Genomic DNA, 16,184 nt, shown 5'->3' with positions numbered 1-16,184 from the left:
ATCAGAAAAATAATCACGGAAAATCCGAGAAAAAGAAAAACTGACGAACAGTTTAACAAACAGACGTTCGTTAACTGTAACTAAACGATGAACGCGTTCGTTAAAACGAACGAACGAGCGAACGCTCGCTAAATAAGAAAACCGAAAAAAAAAAGAAAAAAAGAAAATCGATCTAAAAAACCTAGGGTTTTCTAAAAAACTGAATCGGTTTTCTTCAGAAAACCTGGCGGCGGGCGGCTACCTCGGCTCGGGGCTCCGGCGAAGTCCGGCGGCTCCGGCGGGGTGACGGGAGGCGGCGTGGGCGGCGGGGCTGCGGGCGTCGGCGGCGGCGGCTTTCCCGGCGGCGGCGGTGACCTTGGGCGGCAGGGCGGCTCGGCGGTGGTGCGGCTCCGGCGGCGGGGCGGGGCTGCGGGTTCGGTGGCGGGGTGAGGGGCGGCGGCGGCGGCTATTTAAGGAGGGGGCGGCACGGCTTGGGAAAGGGGGCGCCTCGGGAGGCATGCTCCTCCTGGACTCGGGCGGCGGCGGGGGTCTCCAATCTAGAGACGGCAGCGGGAGGCGGTGGCGCGGGCCGGCCGGCCTGGTTCGGCTGGGCTTCGGCCCAGTCGGGCGCGCGGGAGTTTTTTTTTAAACAATTCCGCCGAAACTGAGAAAAATTCTAGAAAATAAAATAAAATTCTAAAAATGCCAAAATAAATTTTTCACCGTCTAAATAAAATATTTAGAACAAGATGAACATTTTCTTGGCCCTAAAATGCAATTTTGAAAAACGTGCAATTTTCCTAAATTCAAATAAAATAGCAAAACTCCAAATAAAATAAGATTTGATTTTTTATTAAATCCTCAATATTTCTTATTTTTGGGAAAGTCATTTTATTCCCTCTCTCTTATTTTTATAAATGAAATAATTGAAGATAAATAAATAAAATCAAATGATCCTATTTTCAAAATTTGAGAAAACCCAAATATGAAAATAACGAAATCCCCAACTCTCTCCGTGGGTCCTTGAGTTGCGTAGAATTTCTAGGATCAAACCAAAAATGCAATAAAATATGATATGCAATGATGATCTAATGTATAACATTCCAAATTGAAAATTTGGGATGTTACAAACCTACCCCCCTTAAGATGAATCTCGCCCTCGAGATTCGGGTTGGCTAGAAAATAGGTGAGGGTGGTCCTTCCGTAGATCTTCCTCTCGCTCCCAGGTGGCTTCATCCTCGGTATGGTGGCTCCACTGAACTTTGCAAAACTTGATAACCTTGCTGCGGGTGACTCGGCTGGCATACTCAAGAATCTTGACTGGTTTCTCCTCATAAGTCAAATCACTATCCAACTGAATCGCCTCCAGTGGCACTGTATCTCTCAGCGGTATATCAGCCATCTCTGCGTGGCACTTCTTCAACTGGGAAACGTGGAACACATCGTGAACTCCTGACAATCCTTCGGGTAATTCCAACTTGTAAGCAACTTCTCCCATACGCTCCAAAACTTTGTATGGTCCTACAAAACGTGGCGCTAACTTTCCCTTAACTCCAAAGCGCTTAACTCCCCGAAGTGGAGATACACGAAGATAAACTCTGTCTCCGATTTCGTAAACTGTCTCCTTACGTTTTGAATCCGCATAGCTCTTCTGTCTGGATTGGGCTACCTTGAGCCTATCGCGAATCAACTTCACCTTCTGTTCAGACTCCTTAATCAAATCTGGTCCAAACAACTGGCGGTCTCCAACTTCGTCCCATAACAATGGTGTTCTACACCTCCTTCCGTACAAAGCTTCGAAAGGGGCCATCTTCAAACTGGATTGATAACTGTTGTTGTAAGAGAACTCTGCATATGGCAAGTTATCGTCCCAACTAGATCCATAATCTAGCGCACAAGCTCTCAGCATGTCCTCCAGAATCTGATTGACTCTCTCGGTCTGTCCATCTGTCTGTGGATGAAAGGCTGTACTGAATTCTAGCCTGGTACCCAAAGTTTCATGTAACTGATGCCAGAACTTTGAGGTAAACTGGGTTCCTCTATCTGATACAATGCTCCTCGGAACTCCATGCAGACATACGATTCTGGTCATGTATATCTTTGCCAACTTAGCACTGGTGTAAGTGGTCTTCACTGGGATGAAATGAGCTACCTTCGTCAAACGATCGACTACAACCCATATTGAGTCATAGCCTGAACGAGTCCTGGGCAATCCCGTGATAAAATCCATGCCTAGTTTATCCCACTTCCATTCGGGTATCGGCAATGGCTGTAGCAATCCTGCTGGCTTCTGATGCTCTGCCTTCACTCTCTGACATACATCACAAACTGCTACATACTCCGCAATATCCTTCTTCATTCCGGTCCACCAGAAAGTATCCTTCAAATCCAAATACATCTTGGTATTTCCTGGGTGAATCGAATACGGCGAGTCATGAGCCTCCTGCAGAATCAACTTCCTGATCTCCGGGTCATTAGGCACATAAACGCGGTCCTCAAACCATAAGGTATCGTGCTCGTCCTCACGAAATCCCTTGGCTTTTCCTTTGCTCATCCTTTCCTTTATTCCGGCAATCTCCTTGTCTGTCTTCTGAGCTTCTCTGATCTTATCCATCAGAGTAGACTGTATCTCCAATGCTGCAACATAGCCTCTCGGAACTATTTCCAAACATAGCTCGCGAAGATCCTCGGCTAATTCCTTCGGTAACTCTCCGGTCATGAGTGTGTTGACATGGCTCTTGCGGCTCAACGCATCTGCTACTACGTTAGCCTTTCCGGGGTGATAATGCAATCTCATATCATAATCCTTTATGAGCTCCAACCATCTCCTTGCTGAGATTCAACTCCTTCTGCGTGAAGATGTATTTCAAACTCTTGTGATCCGTGTACACCTCACAGTGGTTTCCGATGAGAAAATGTCTCCATGTCTTCAACGCATGTACTACGGCTGCTAACTCCAAATCATGCGTAGCGTAATTCATCTCATGGGGTTTAAGCTGTCGTGAAGCATATGAAACAACTCTTCCTTCCTGCATAAGCACTGCTCCAAGTCCTCGACGAGAAGCGTCGCAGTATACTTCATAATCCTTGCGCTGATCTGGCAGAATCAACACTGGTGATGTAACCAAACGTTTCTTCAACTCTTGGAAACTAGCTTCACATTCCTCAGTCCAGTTGAACTTGGTGTCCTTCTTCAACAGCTCCGTCATGGGCTTAGCAATCCTCGAGAAATTCTCAATGAATCTCCGGTAGTATCCTGCAAGTCCAAGAAAACTCCGGATCTCTCCAACTGATGTGGGTGATTCCCAGTTTGTCACAGTGTCGACTTTGGTGGGGTCTACTGCTATTCCTTCTCCGGATATAACATGTCCGAGGAATCCAACTTCCTTCAACCAAAACTCACATTTGCTGAACTTGGCGTATAACTGATGTTCTCTGAGCTTCTCAAGTACCAAACGCAAATGTTCCTTATGCTCCTCTTCATTCTTGGAGTAGACCAAAATATCATCAATGAACACCACGACGAACTTATCCAAAAACTCCATAAACACCTTGTTCATCAGGTTCATGAAATAGGCAGGTGCGTTAGTCAGACCAAATGACATAACAGTATACTCGTACAGCCCATACCTAGTGGTAAAAGCCGTCTTAGGTATATCCTGCTCTCGAATCTTCAACTGATGGTATCCTGACCGCAGATCGATCTTGGAAAATACCTTAGCTCCTTGTAAGCGGTCAAACAGATCATTGATCATCGGCAGTGGGTACTTGTTTTTGATGGTCACTTCATTCAGTCCTCGATAATCAACAACCATCCTTAACGATCCATCCTTCTTCTCCACTAGAAGCACTGGCGATCCCCAAGGTGAAGAACTTGGGCGAATATAGCCTTTATCCAGCAACTCCTTAATCTGCTTCTTAATCTCCTCCAAATCCTTTGCGGGCATCCTGTACGGTCTCTTAGATATTGGCCCTGTGCCTGGCAAAAGCTCAATCAAAAACTCAATGTCTCTATCCGGTGGCATGCCTGGCAACTCCTCTGGAAATACGTCAGGGAAATCCTTCACCACTGGTACTTCCTCCTGTACAACTCCTGATAAAGAATTCACCTGAGTCCTCTTCGGCACATGCCGGGATACATACTTGATCCTTCTTCCTTCTGGGGTGGTAAGCAAAATCGACTTACTAGCGCATTCAATGTTCCCTTCATACTTCGATAACCAATCCATGCCTAATATCACATCCAGTCCTTGCGATTCCAATACTATTAGGTCCGAGGGAAACACGTAGTTACCAATCCTTAATGGTAACCTATCACACCATAGACTAGCCATATACTCTGCTCCTGGCGAGGTTACTAACATGGGTGACCTAAGGGCTTGGGTTGGCAATTTATACTTATCCACAAATCCCCTTGATATGTATGAATGCGATGCACCAGTATCAAAAAGAACGAGTGCAGTAAATGACTTAACCAAAAACTTACCTATTACTGCATCTGGCTGGGCTTCAACCTCCTCCACGCTAACGTGGTTCACATGTCCTTTGTTGAAAGGGTTGGGCTTCTTCCAGAGCTTCCATTGCCATTTCCATTCTTAGCTTCAGGACACTCATTAGCATAATGTCCAGTCTTCTGGCACTTGTAGCAAGTGACTTGGCTCAGATCTCTCTTAGCTGGGGTCGATGGGTTGGTACGGTTCTGTCCGTTGCTTCCTCCATTCCCATTACCATTCTTGGGTCCACTATGGTTGTGCGAACCTCCTGCTCCATGGGTATGCTGAAAAGGTCCTCCCGAATTCGGGGTAAAACGTGGCTTCTGATGAGCTCCAGAATTGTACTTCCCTTGTCCATACTTCCTCTTGCGGCTTTCAATCTGCTGCTGCTTCCCTTCAATCATGAGAGCTCTATCTACCAACTCCTGGTAGTTGTTGAAGGTTGCTACCATCAACTGCATGCTCAGCTCATCATTCAGCCCTTCCAGAAACTTCTCCTGCTTGGCTGCATCTGTAGCAACGTCATCTGGGGCATAACGTGCTAACTTACTAAAGTCCTCCACATACTGGCCTACGGTGCGTCCTCCTTGGCGTAAGTTGCGAAACTCACGCTTCTTCATGGCCATAGCTCCTGCTGAAACATGGGTAGTACGGAAAGCTTGCTGAAACTGGTCCCATGTGACAGTGTCGATGGGGTGAGTGGCTGTGTAATTCTCCCACCATGATGTTGCGGGTCCATCAAGCTGATGTGCGGCAAAACGCACTCTCTCCGCATCTGTGCATCCTGCAGTGGTCAACTCCCTTCCAACTTTGCGGAGCCAATCATCTGCAACAATCGGCTCGGTGCTACTGGAATACACCGGCGGATTTAGCCTCAAGAAACGGGTCAAATGATCAACAGGTAGTGGTGGTGGTGGGTTGTTGTTGTTGTTGCCCTGGTTCTGTACTAGTGCTTGCATCAAGACATTCTGCTGCTGAATCAACTGAGTGATCTCCGGTCGGAAAACAAATCCGGTGTCGCGTCTCGGAGGCATCTGATGGGTTTAGAAAAGATGAGAATTTAGAATAGAATGAGGTCTAGAGAGAAAACACTACCCATATGCACATGAGACAAACACAATCAATATCACTCAAATCAATTCAAACAAGGCATACAATCGATCTAACTATCGTCACAAAGTGCTCGGACTATACTATATACATGGGGGAATACTACTACTGATTATGGTGGTCTACTAGAAATTTTGATCGGTCGAAGACTCCATGATATCTGCTCCAGCTTCATCAACAAAGTCATCTTCACTGGGGTCCGAGTCGGTGTCGTCGATGATGATGTAGTTATCCGGGCAAGCGCAATCATCGTCTTCTCCTCCTGGTGCTGGGTCTCCCATGAATACTCCGATCTTCTTTATCAGGTCGTCATTCTTCTCCAACAACGTGGCGATCTCCTCCTCATATCCATCGCGCGTAGACTTGAGTTCTTCCTCCAACTCCGTGATCTTGGTCAATGCCTTCTTCAGATCTATCATGCCTGTGCACATTTGGTTCTCCTGGCGACGAATGTGTTGGTTTAACTCCTGGATGAAAGCTGCAATTGATCTATCCTTCTTGGTACTGATCATCTCCCATTGCTCATCTCGGCGCCCACAAATCTGGTAAATGGTATCCTTAAGCTCCTTGTGGTAAACTTCTCCAATGCGTCCCATGGTGATGTGGGCTGCCATGCTCTTTCCTAGACTCCAGGTTGGTGCATCAAAGGAAAACTCTATGGGCTCGGTGACGGGCATGAACGTCCTTCCTGGAACTTGAACTTGAATCATCCAACGCTCCTCTTCTGGTAGTGTGGCGTTGTAGGTTCCGGTGAAGCTTGGTATTCCGATGTTCAGGTATCTAGTGACTTCCTTCAAGTGGCGTCCAAAGGGTGTATCTTCATCTGGTTGCATGAACTTGTTCCTGGCATCCGCCATCCTAAAAGAGTGGAAAATGGAGAGGAGTCAGAAATGAGAAGAGAATAGTGATCTAGGGTTTAAGCTTAGTGGTCGTGTCCTACAGTCAGCGTGTGCTCTGATACCATCTTGTAGCGACCAGACCTCAGACGGTCAAGTCTCTGTGCATCAGTGTCATCCCTGGATCAGTAATGCTGACACGCACAGTACTCGAAGGATTTATAACAGAGTAGCAATCACACACTTATTACATCGAATGTCTCAAAAGAGAACTTAATACAATAAATATGGCTTAAGGCCATCTAAAAACGATAACAGCGGAAGACTTGGAAGATAAGCGAGTCCATCAACTCCAACGGCATCACTGAGTATAGAACCACGACCTAAGGCACCTTACTCGTCGTCTGAAAAGTCTGCAACATGAAACGTTGCAGCCCGAAAACGGGTCAGCACATGGAATATGCTGGCAATGTAACACATAGAGAGTAATGAACAGAATAATGCTATACTACATGCATATTTGGCTGGTGGAAAGCTCTATGGTTACAGTTTTGCGAAAAGCCAATTTTTCCCTACTGCAAAGGAATAAATTTTATTTAACTATCATGGTGGTTGTTAAACATTGAGAATGGGTGACACCATCTCAATCCCAATTAAGTTTCAACATTAATCCCAACAAAATTAATTAAAGTAACATGATGAGATTCACATGATAATCCAAGTACTAGATACTCAAGTTGTCCATAACCGGGGACACGGCTAACCATGATTAGTTTATACACTCTGCAGAGGTTTGCGCACTTTTCCCCACAAGACTCGATCTCCTCCGTTGGGATTCTCGCACTACATGATGTTTGAGAAACGGATGACCGAGACATAGTCTTTCAGAAGCGTTTGCACCTTACGATCGGGTAGACAGTACCACCTACAACCCCTACATCTGCTAGTCTACCACTGTAAGAGTTCACACAACTTAATCAACTATGCTAGAGCCCATAATAGCTTGTGGCTGCACACGGAAGTTTCTAGCATGAATAATCTCATGATCCCTTTGAGCCTGGGTGGCGGTCCATAAAAAAACAGGCAATCGCTGGAATACCCAGGTGCCTCAATCCACCCAGATGTGTGTTTAAGTAGCCACCTTAAATTGAACCATTAATTAACAATCTCACATCTGTCATGGATACACTCACCCAATCCACGTCTACTAGCATAGCATAGCAATATAAGCAAACGTAGAAGTAACTCCCAAGGGTTTGGTAATAAACAGGGCAATAGGTTCTACCTCATCAGCTACTTCCCAACCCACAATTTAATCAGATCCTAATCATGCAATTGTTTGAGGATTGATCTAATGCAATAAAACTGGGTATGAAAAGCAGTAGATCAAAGTGTTACTTGCCTTGCTGATGATCCGTGAAACCTAGGGATTCGAAGTAGCAAGCGGCGCACTCCGGGTACTCTATCGCAAACAAACAAGCATACAATAAGTACTCGTCTAATGCACAGGTAAAACTCAAATAAGAGATCTAACCAGAAAGTTCAACTTAAGAACTCCGGTTCGCAAAAAGAATCAAATCAAACAAAGCAACGAAAGTCAAACGGCGAAAGAAACAAGCTTCGTTCACTAATTAGGACCTAAGTCAAATTTTACAGAAGCAAAAACTTGTTTGAGTTGGTTAAACAGAAAGAGGGTTTCGAGACGAAACTCTAGGCGCTTGAATCGCCTGATTCCGACAAACGAGCGAAAAGTTAAACAAAAATGAAAAACAGATCGGAAATCGCGATCAGAAATAATCACGGAAAATCCGAGAAAAAGAAAATTGACGGACAGTTTAATGAACGGACGTTCGTTAACTGTAACTAAATGATGAACGCGTTCGTTAAAACGAACGAACGAGCAAACGCTCGCTAAATAAGAAAATCGAAAAAAACGATCTAAAAAACCTAGGGTTTTCTAAAAAACCGAATCGGTTTTCTTCAGAAAACCTGGCGGCGGGTGGCTATCTCGGCTCGGGGCTCCGGCGGGGCGACGGGAGGCGGCGTGGGGCGGCGGGGCTGCGGGCGTCGGCGGCGGCGGCTTTCCCGGCAGCGACGACGACCTTGGGCGGCGGGGCGGCTCGGCGGTGGTGCGGCTCCGGCGGCGGGGCGGGTTCTGGCGGCGGGGCTGCGGGTTCGGTGGCGGGTGGGGGCGGCGGCGGCGGCTATTTAAGGAGGGGGGCCGGCGCGGCTTGGGGAAGGGGCGCCTTGGGAGGCGTGCTCCTCTTGGACTCGGGCGGCGACGGCGGTCTCCGATCCGGAGACAGCGGCGGGAGGCGGTGGCGCGGGCGGGCCGGCCTGGTTCGGCTGGGCTTCGGCCCAGTCGGGCGCGCGGGAGTTTTTTTTTAAACAATTCCTCCGAAACTGAGAAAAAATTTAGAAAATAAAATAAAATTCTAAAAATGCCAAAATAAATTTTTCACCGTCTAAATAAAATATTTAGAACAAGATGAACATTTTCTTGGCCCTAAAATTCAATTTTGAAAAACGTGCAATTTTCCTAAATTGAAATAAAATAGCAAAACTCCAAATAAAATAAGATTTGATTTTTTCATTAAATCCTCAATATTTCTTATTTTTGGGAAAATCATTTTATTCCCTCTCTCTTATTTTTATAAATGAAATAATTGAAGATAAAATAAATAAAATAAAATGATCCTATTTTCAAAATTTGAGAAAACCCAAATATGAAAATAACGAAATCCCCAACTCTCTCCGTGGGTCCTTGAGTTGCGTAGAATTTCTAGGATCAAACCAAAAATGCAATAAAATATGATATGCAATGATGATCTAATGTATAACATTCCAAATTGAAAATTTGGGATGTTACAAGCACCAAACGCCTCAATCCTTGGCGTCTGGCCCAGACACCATGGGCCTTGGGCCAGACGCCGGGGTCTCCGGCGTTTGGCCTGAAGGAAATATGCCCTAGAGGCAATAATAAAGTTATTATTTATTTCCTTATATCATGATAAATGTTTATTATTCACGCTAGAATGGTATTAACCGGAAACATGATACATGTGTGAATACATAGACAAACAGAGTGTCACTAGTATGCCTCTACTTGACTAGCTCGTTGATCAAAGATGGTTATGTTTCCTAGCCATAGACATGAGTTGTCATTTGATTAACGGGATCATATCATTAGGAGAATGATGTGATTGACTTGACCCATTCCGTTAGCTTAGCACACAATCGTTTAGTATTCTGCTATTGCTTTCTTCATGACTTATACATGTTCCTATGACTATGAGATTATGCAACTCCCGTTTACCGGAGGAACACTTTGTGTGCTACCAAATGTCACAACGTAACTGGGTGATTATAAAGGTGCTCTACAGGTGCTTCCAAAGGCACTTGTTGGGTTGGCGTATTTCGAGATTAGGATTTGTCACTCCGATTGTCGGAGAGGTATCTTTGGGCCCACTCAGTAATGCACATCACTATAAGCCTTGCAAGCATTGTAACTAATGAGTTAGTTGCGGGATGATGTATTACGGAACGAGTAAAGAGACTTGCCGGTAACGAGATTGAACTAGGTATTAAGATACCGACGATCGAATCTCGGGCAAGTAACATACCGATGACAAAGGGAACAACGTATGTTGTTATGCGGTCTGACCGATAAAGATCTTCATAGAATATGTGGGAGCCAATATGAGCATCCAGGTTCCGCTATTGGTTATTGACCGGAGAGGTGTCTCGGTCATGTCTACATAGTTCTCGAACCCGTAGGGTCCGCACGCTTAACGTTACGATGACGGTTATATTATGAGTTTATGTGTTTTGATGTACCGAAGGAGTTCGGAGTGCCGGATGAGATCGGGAACATGACGAGGAGTCTCTAAATGGCCGAGACGTAAAGATCGATATATTGGACGACTATATTCGGACTTCGGAAAGGTTCCGAGTGATTCGGGTATTTTTCGGAGTATCGGAGAGTTACGGGAATTCGTATTGGGCCATACGGGAAAGGAGAGAAAGACACCAAAGGGTGGCCGCACCCCTCCCCATGGACTAGTCCGAATTGGACTAGGGAGGGGGGGCGCTCCCTTCCCTCTTTCTCCTTCTCCCTTCCCTTCTCCTATTCCAACAAGGAAAGGAGGAGTCCTACTCCCGGTGGGAGTAGAACTCCCCCCTTGGCGTGCCCTCCTCCTTGGCCGGCGGCCTTCCCCTTGCTCCTTTATATACGGGGGCAGGGGGCACCCCATAGACACACAATTGATCATTGATCTCTTAGCCGTGTGCGGTGCCCCCCTCCACCATATTACACCTCGATAATATCGTAGCGGTGCTTAGGCGAAGCCCTGCGTCGGTAGAACATCAACATTGTCACCACGCCGTCGTGCTAACGAAACTCTCCCTCAACACTCGGCTGGATCGGAGTTCGAGGGACGTCATCGAGCTGAACGTGTGCTGAACTCGGAGGTGCCATACGTTCGGTACTTGATCGGTCGGATCGTGAAGACGTACGACTACATCAACCGCGTTGTGTTAACGCTTCCGCTTTCGGTCTACGAGGGTACGTGGACAACACTCTCCCCTCTCGTTGCTATGCATCACCATGATCTTGCGTGTGCGTAGGAAATTTTTTGAAATTACTACGTTCCCCAACATGGCCTCTGACCTCCCCAAAACTATCTTTTGCACCGACCTATAGCCTCGTGGGCCTGACCCCTTGGCCTAACCATATCATCCAATATATGAATCTTTACCTCTTGACCATTCTGGAGCTCCTCGTCATGTCCGTGATCTCATCCGGGACTCCGAAAAACATTCGGTTACCAACATACATAACTCATATAATACTATATCGTCAACGAACGTTAAGCGTGCGGACCCTACGGGTTCGAGAACTATGTAGACATGACTGAGACACCTCTCTGGTCAATAACCAATAGCGGAACCTGGATGCCCAAATTGGCTCCTACATATTCTACGAAGATCTTTATCGGTCGAACCGCATAACAACATACGTTGTTCCCATTGTCGTCGGTATGTTACTTGCCCGATATTCGATCGTCGGTATCCTCATACCTAGTTCAATCTCGTTACCGGCAAGTCTCTGTACTCGTTCCGTAATGCATCATCCTGTAACTAACTCATTAGTCACATTGCTTGCAAGGCTTATAGTGATGTGCATTACCGAGAGGGCCCAGAGATACCTCTCCGATACTCGGAGTGACAAATCCTAATCTTGATCTATACCAACTCAACAAACACCATCAGAGACACCTGTAGAGCATCTTTATAATCACCCAATTACGTTGTGACGTTTGATAGCACACAAGGTGTTCCTCTGGTATTCGGGAGTTGCATAATCTCATAGTCAGAGGAACATGTATAAGTCATGAAGAAAGCAATAGCAATAAAACTAAACGATCATTATGCTAAGCTAACGGGTGGTTCTTGTCCATCACATCATTCTCTAATGATGTGATCCCGTTCATCAAATGACAACACATGTCTATGGCTAAGAAACTTAACCATCTTTGATTAACGAGCTAGTCAAGTAGAGGCATACTAGGGACACTCTGTTTGGTCTATGTATTCACACATGTATCAAATTTCCGGTTAATACAATTCTAGCATGAATAATAAACATTTATCATGATATAAGGAAATATAAATAACATCTTTATTATTGCCTCTAGGGCATATTCCTTCAGTCCGCAATTTTCATTGTTATCAACACCAAAACACTTAAGGCGAGAAATGCCCTTTCAAAGGCCTCGGACCTCACCATCGTTGCCCGCGCTAGCGAATCACCACCACCTACCTGAGGACACGCCGATTGAGGAGGGGCATCATGGCCCAATGGGTGGCATGCTGATCCACCTTGTCTTGGCCAAGGATTACTAGCCGATCATCATCAACTCCTTCCCCGACCAAGACGGCGGTCGTGCGACACATCTTACCCTGTGAGCTGCAGCTTTGTGTCATGGACGACTGTGTCGCTCCATCTTAGCACCCTCTGGCATGTCGAGTCTGTCCTGGTGGGACGATGAAGGCCATGACAGACATTGTTGTTGCCGTCGTCCGAGCAGGTGCTATTCACTCTAGCAGAGTTTCATTGGCCAAGTCCAATGTCATGACACTGCTCGCTTCGATCCCGCACAAAATCGCAATGAATGTCGCTCTGATCACTTTGTTCAAGCCGTTGTTGGGCGCTCGTGCCCCCAACTGCTCTTCTGCTCGCGAAAGCTGCGAGTGCACCTCTCTAAGCCTGTCGCCATTTGTTGCCTCAAGCTGGCTCGTCCACTTCGTTCGCCGCCATTCTTGTTGGCTCACTCTCTCACCGCGTAGGAGGATGCATCATCGGGTAGTGCAGGGCATCCTACGTCATCGGTGGCGCATACCAACAATGTAGTAGGTGGGAATTGGAGGCGACGGCGGCAAATTTAGGAGAGAGGAAGGGGACAGGTTGGGAGAAACAGAACGTGTGCCCCTCTAACATCTGCCCCCAAGTGAAGCAGACATGATAGGTGGGGACAACCAATGGCGAACACCAACTCACAATTGGGTCCCACATGCTTCCCCAACCCTAGTCAATCAGAGCGTTTCATTTTGATGGAGCTTAGTAATTTAGTACTCCCTCCATCCTAAAATAAGCGCTAGGTTGTATTAAATCATCGACACTTATTTTGGGACGAGGAGAGTAGATGGTTATCAAATGTGTGTACCAATGAAGACCTCACATTCATCAGAAGAACACAGATTAAAGAACATACATGCTCCCTACATTCCAAAATACTTAAGTTCTACTAGTAGATTTAAGTTTGACTAAGTCTATAGAAAAATATATCAACACGTACAATGCCAAATTAGTTTCTTTGAATTCATCATAAAATATATTTTCATACTATATATATTCGGTGTTGTGGATTTACTATTTTTTTCTATAAACTTGATCAAACTTGACAAGTTTGACTTAAAACAAACCTAGAACTTCAAGTATTTTGAAACTAGCGATGATTGACATACGTAGATATTTTAAGTGTTTTAGACATACGTGGAAGATTAGGATTGGGCCTAGGATTACGTAAACTTTATAAAGTTTATGTAGGTGTAGGATTTTGATTTGGAACGGAGCAGAGGCTTGGTCAACTAGACACAGACAAGACTGTAATGTATTTGAGGTGCTGCAGTACTACACCCAGTTGCATATACTTTTTTTTACAAAAGGAGGATGACCCCCGGCCCCTGCATGGAGATTCAAGCAGCCATTTTATTAATTATTCATAAAGACCTTACAAAGTAATACATCAATATGTCTAAAGCCGTCATTTCGGCAACATCTGTCGCTACTCATATCCACTGATGAAGGGGTGCAGAAAGTGTGAGCCGAATAACCAAACGTCTCACCTAAGCCTAACATCTAAAGCCGGAGATCCCAACCAAGCCACATACCAGGTCTGGGGTACAAACCGGTCCGACGCAATTAGGTTGTCGTTGCTGTCTTCCATCGATCCATCTTCGAAGCAAATACTGACGCATCGACCTTGGTAGGCCTGATGTCAACGCCACCACGACGCCAAACAACAACTCCTCCCTACGTGCGTCAATCATCGCACATCCGTCGCTGAGGCCCTGCCGCGCCACGCCGCCGAGACTCCACGTCATCGATGCGCCAAATGGAACGCCGTTCCACCGCAGATGCCATCCACTGATCCCTCGAGCCTATGCATACCTCCAAGAATGACACCCCCTATAGCCTATGCATCCCAGTTGCATATACTTGCCTTGTGTTGGAAGCAAATAAGTTGCTTCACCAAGCTTTTACTCATGTCATATGCTTAACCTGCAATGCACTACTTCTCTTCGAAGTTGAAACTTAACAACACCTCAATTAGCAACTAAGGTATGCAGATTCAGTGAAAGAGTAGTGACATCCAACACTTGTGCGGAAACTGAGGTGCAGCTAAATTTCAAGCTAACTTTCAACTCATGTCATCTTTTTAGAGAATATGACCCTAGGATAATCTTTTGTTATTTAGAGAATGTGACCCTAGAATATTATTATTTTTTGTTTTTTAGAGAATATGACCCTAGGATAATCCATGCAACAAACCTGAAACAATCATATCTGTTTTCATAGCCTGAATCAGAACAGTATATTAAGTGATGATGTCCTACATTTTTTTTCCTTTCCAAATTACAATTCAGCAAAGCAATCAAAAGCATGAGTCAAATCCAATTACAGTTACTGTTGAGTAACGTGATTGTATTAGAAAACATAGATTAGACTAGGAAATATTCCGACTTGCCTTATACTTCAAGTAAATCATGTACTCCTATATATATATGCCCATGAGGCTCAAGCGATACAACGAACTATTCCACCAATCCCTTTCTCCCTTCTAACATGGTATCTATCGTAAGTCGATCCTAAACGCTTGCCGCCGCAGCTTCCGCACCCGTGCGCCGCCCCGGGGCGGTCGGCCACCATGACCGCCGCCGGGGGCCGCGCCGCCCGTATCTAGAGTTCGTCCGCCAGTCGTGTTGACCGGCTGTCCTAGAGAGTCTTTTCCCCGAGCCTTGCTCCGGGGTTTTCTCTCTCCCGCCGGTCATCTTGATCGCGAGTTTTTTTGGTTTTCCGATCTATTCTTGATCGGTTTGCGTCGCCCACCGCCGCCGTCGACCCCGAGCGCCTCTACTACGACCCCGGCGCGACCAGCCGGCCTCTCCTCTGACCCGGCGGCCACGCGCACCGAGGCGGCCCGTCAGGGCCAGCCGCCATCCGCGCGTCGGTCCGCCCGTCGCCCTGCGCCGGCCGTCACCGCCCTACTCCGACCGGGACACCTGCATCGCCCCAACCCGGCGGCCTCGCGCCATGCGACGGCCAATCATAGCCGTCGCTCGCGTGCCGGCCCGCCCATCGATCCACATCACCCGCCTCCGCCGCGTCTGCACGGCGGCCAGGCGGTCTACCTCGCCGGCCTCGTCCTTGGCTGCGTCAGGCTCGTCGGCTGCCTCAACTCGGGCGCCGCTGCTCTATTGGTCGCTCGGGCCTCGCTGCCCGGGCGCGGGCGTTGCTTTGGCAGCCCGGGTGCCGGTGTTGACAAGCTCGTCTGCACGATGTCCCACGCCGTCCGTCGTCGTCGGCTTCATCTCGGACTCCGCCGCCACCACGCCTCAACCGAGCGGCGTCCCCGACCTCGCGCGCGATCGGCTTGATCACCCGCTCGTCGCCGCAATCCGCCTCATCTACGCCGCGCGACCGACCTGGCCCGTCAGTTACGCGCGCCTTCGCAGGTCCCGTGAAGATCGTCCCCGAGTTCAGCGCGCCTCTCCACCGATCGAGCATCGGACTGCCGCTGCGTCGGGCCGCAATGCGCCGCCCCGTGGTTCTCCTAGCGGCTGCATCGACTCGTGCGTCGCCGCTGCGCTGTCCCTTTGGGCCGTAGTGCCGCGATACGCGGTCCCCGCCGCCGCCCCGAGGCCGTCCCCGCGGTTGCACCGACTCGCGAACCGCCGTTGTGTCGCCCCTTCGGGCCGTAGCGTCGCGGCCCGCGGTCCCCGCCGCCGCCCAGAGGTCTTCCCGCCGCCGCCGCTCTTCTTTGGCCGCCGCCGCTACCTCCGTAGCCGCCGCCGCCCGTCCAACCCCTTCGTCTTCGTCCAGCATCAGCCCGTCGCCCGTGTCGCCGTCATCTACCCGGACCGCTTCATCTACTCCGAAAACCGTGGGCGACATTGGCCCCGCGCCGATTGGCGCCGCAACCGT

Source organism: Triticum aestivum, chromosome 4D (assembly GCF_018294505.1).
Source record: "Triticum aestivum cultivar Chinese Spring chromosome 4D, IWGSC CS RefSeq v2.1, whole genome shotgun sequence".
Taxonomy (NCBI): Eukaryota; Viridiplantae; Streptophyta; class Magnoliopsida; order Poales; family Poaceae; genus Triticum; species Triticum aestivum.
Note: the sequence above shows the minus strand (reverse complement) of the source record.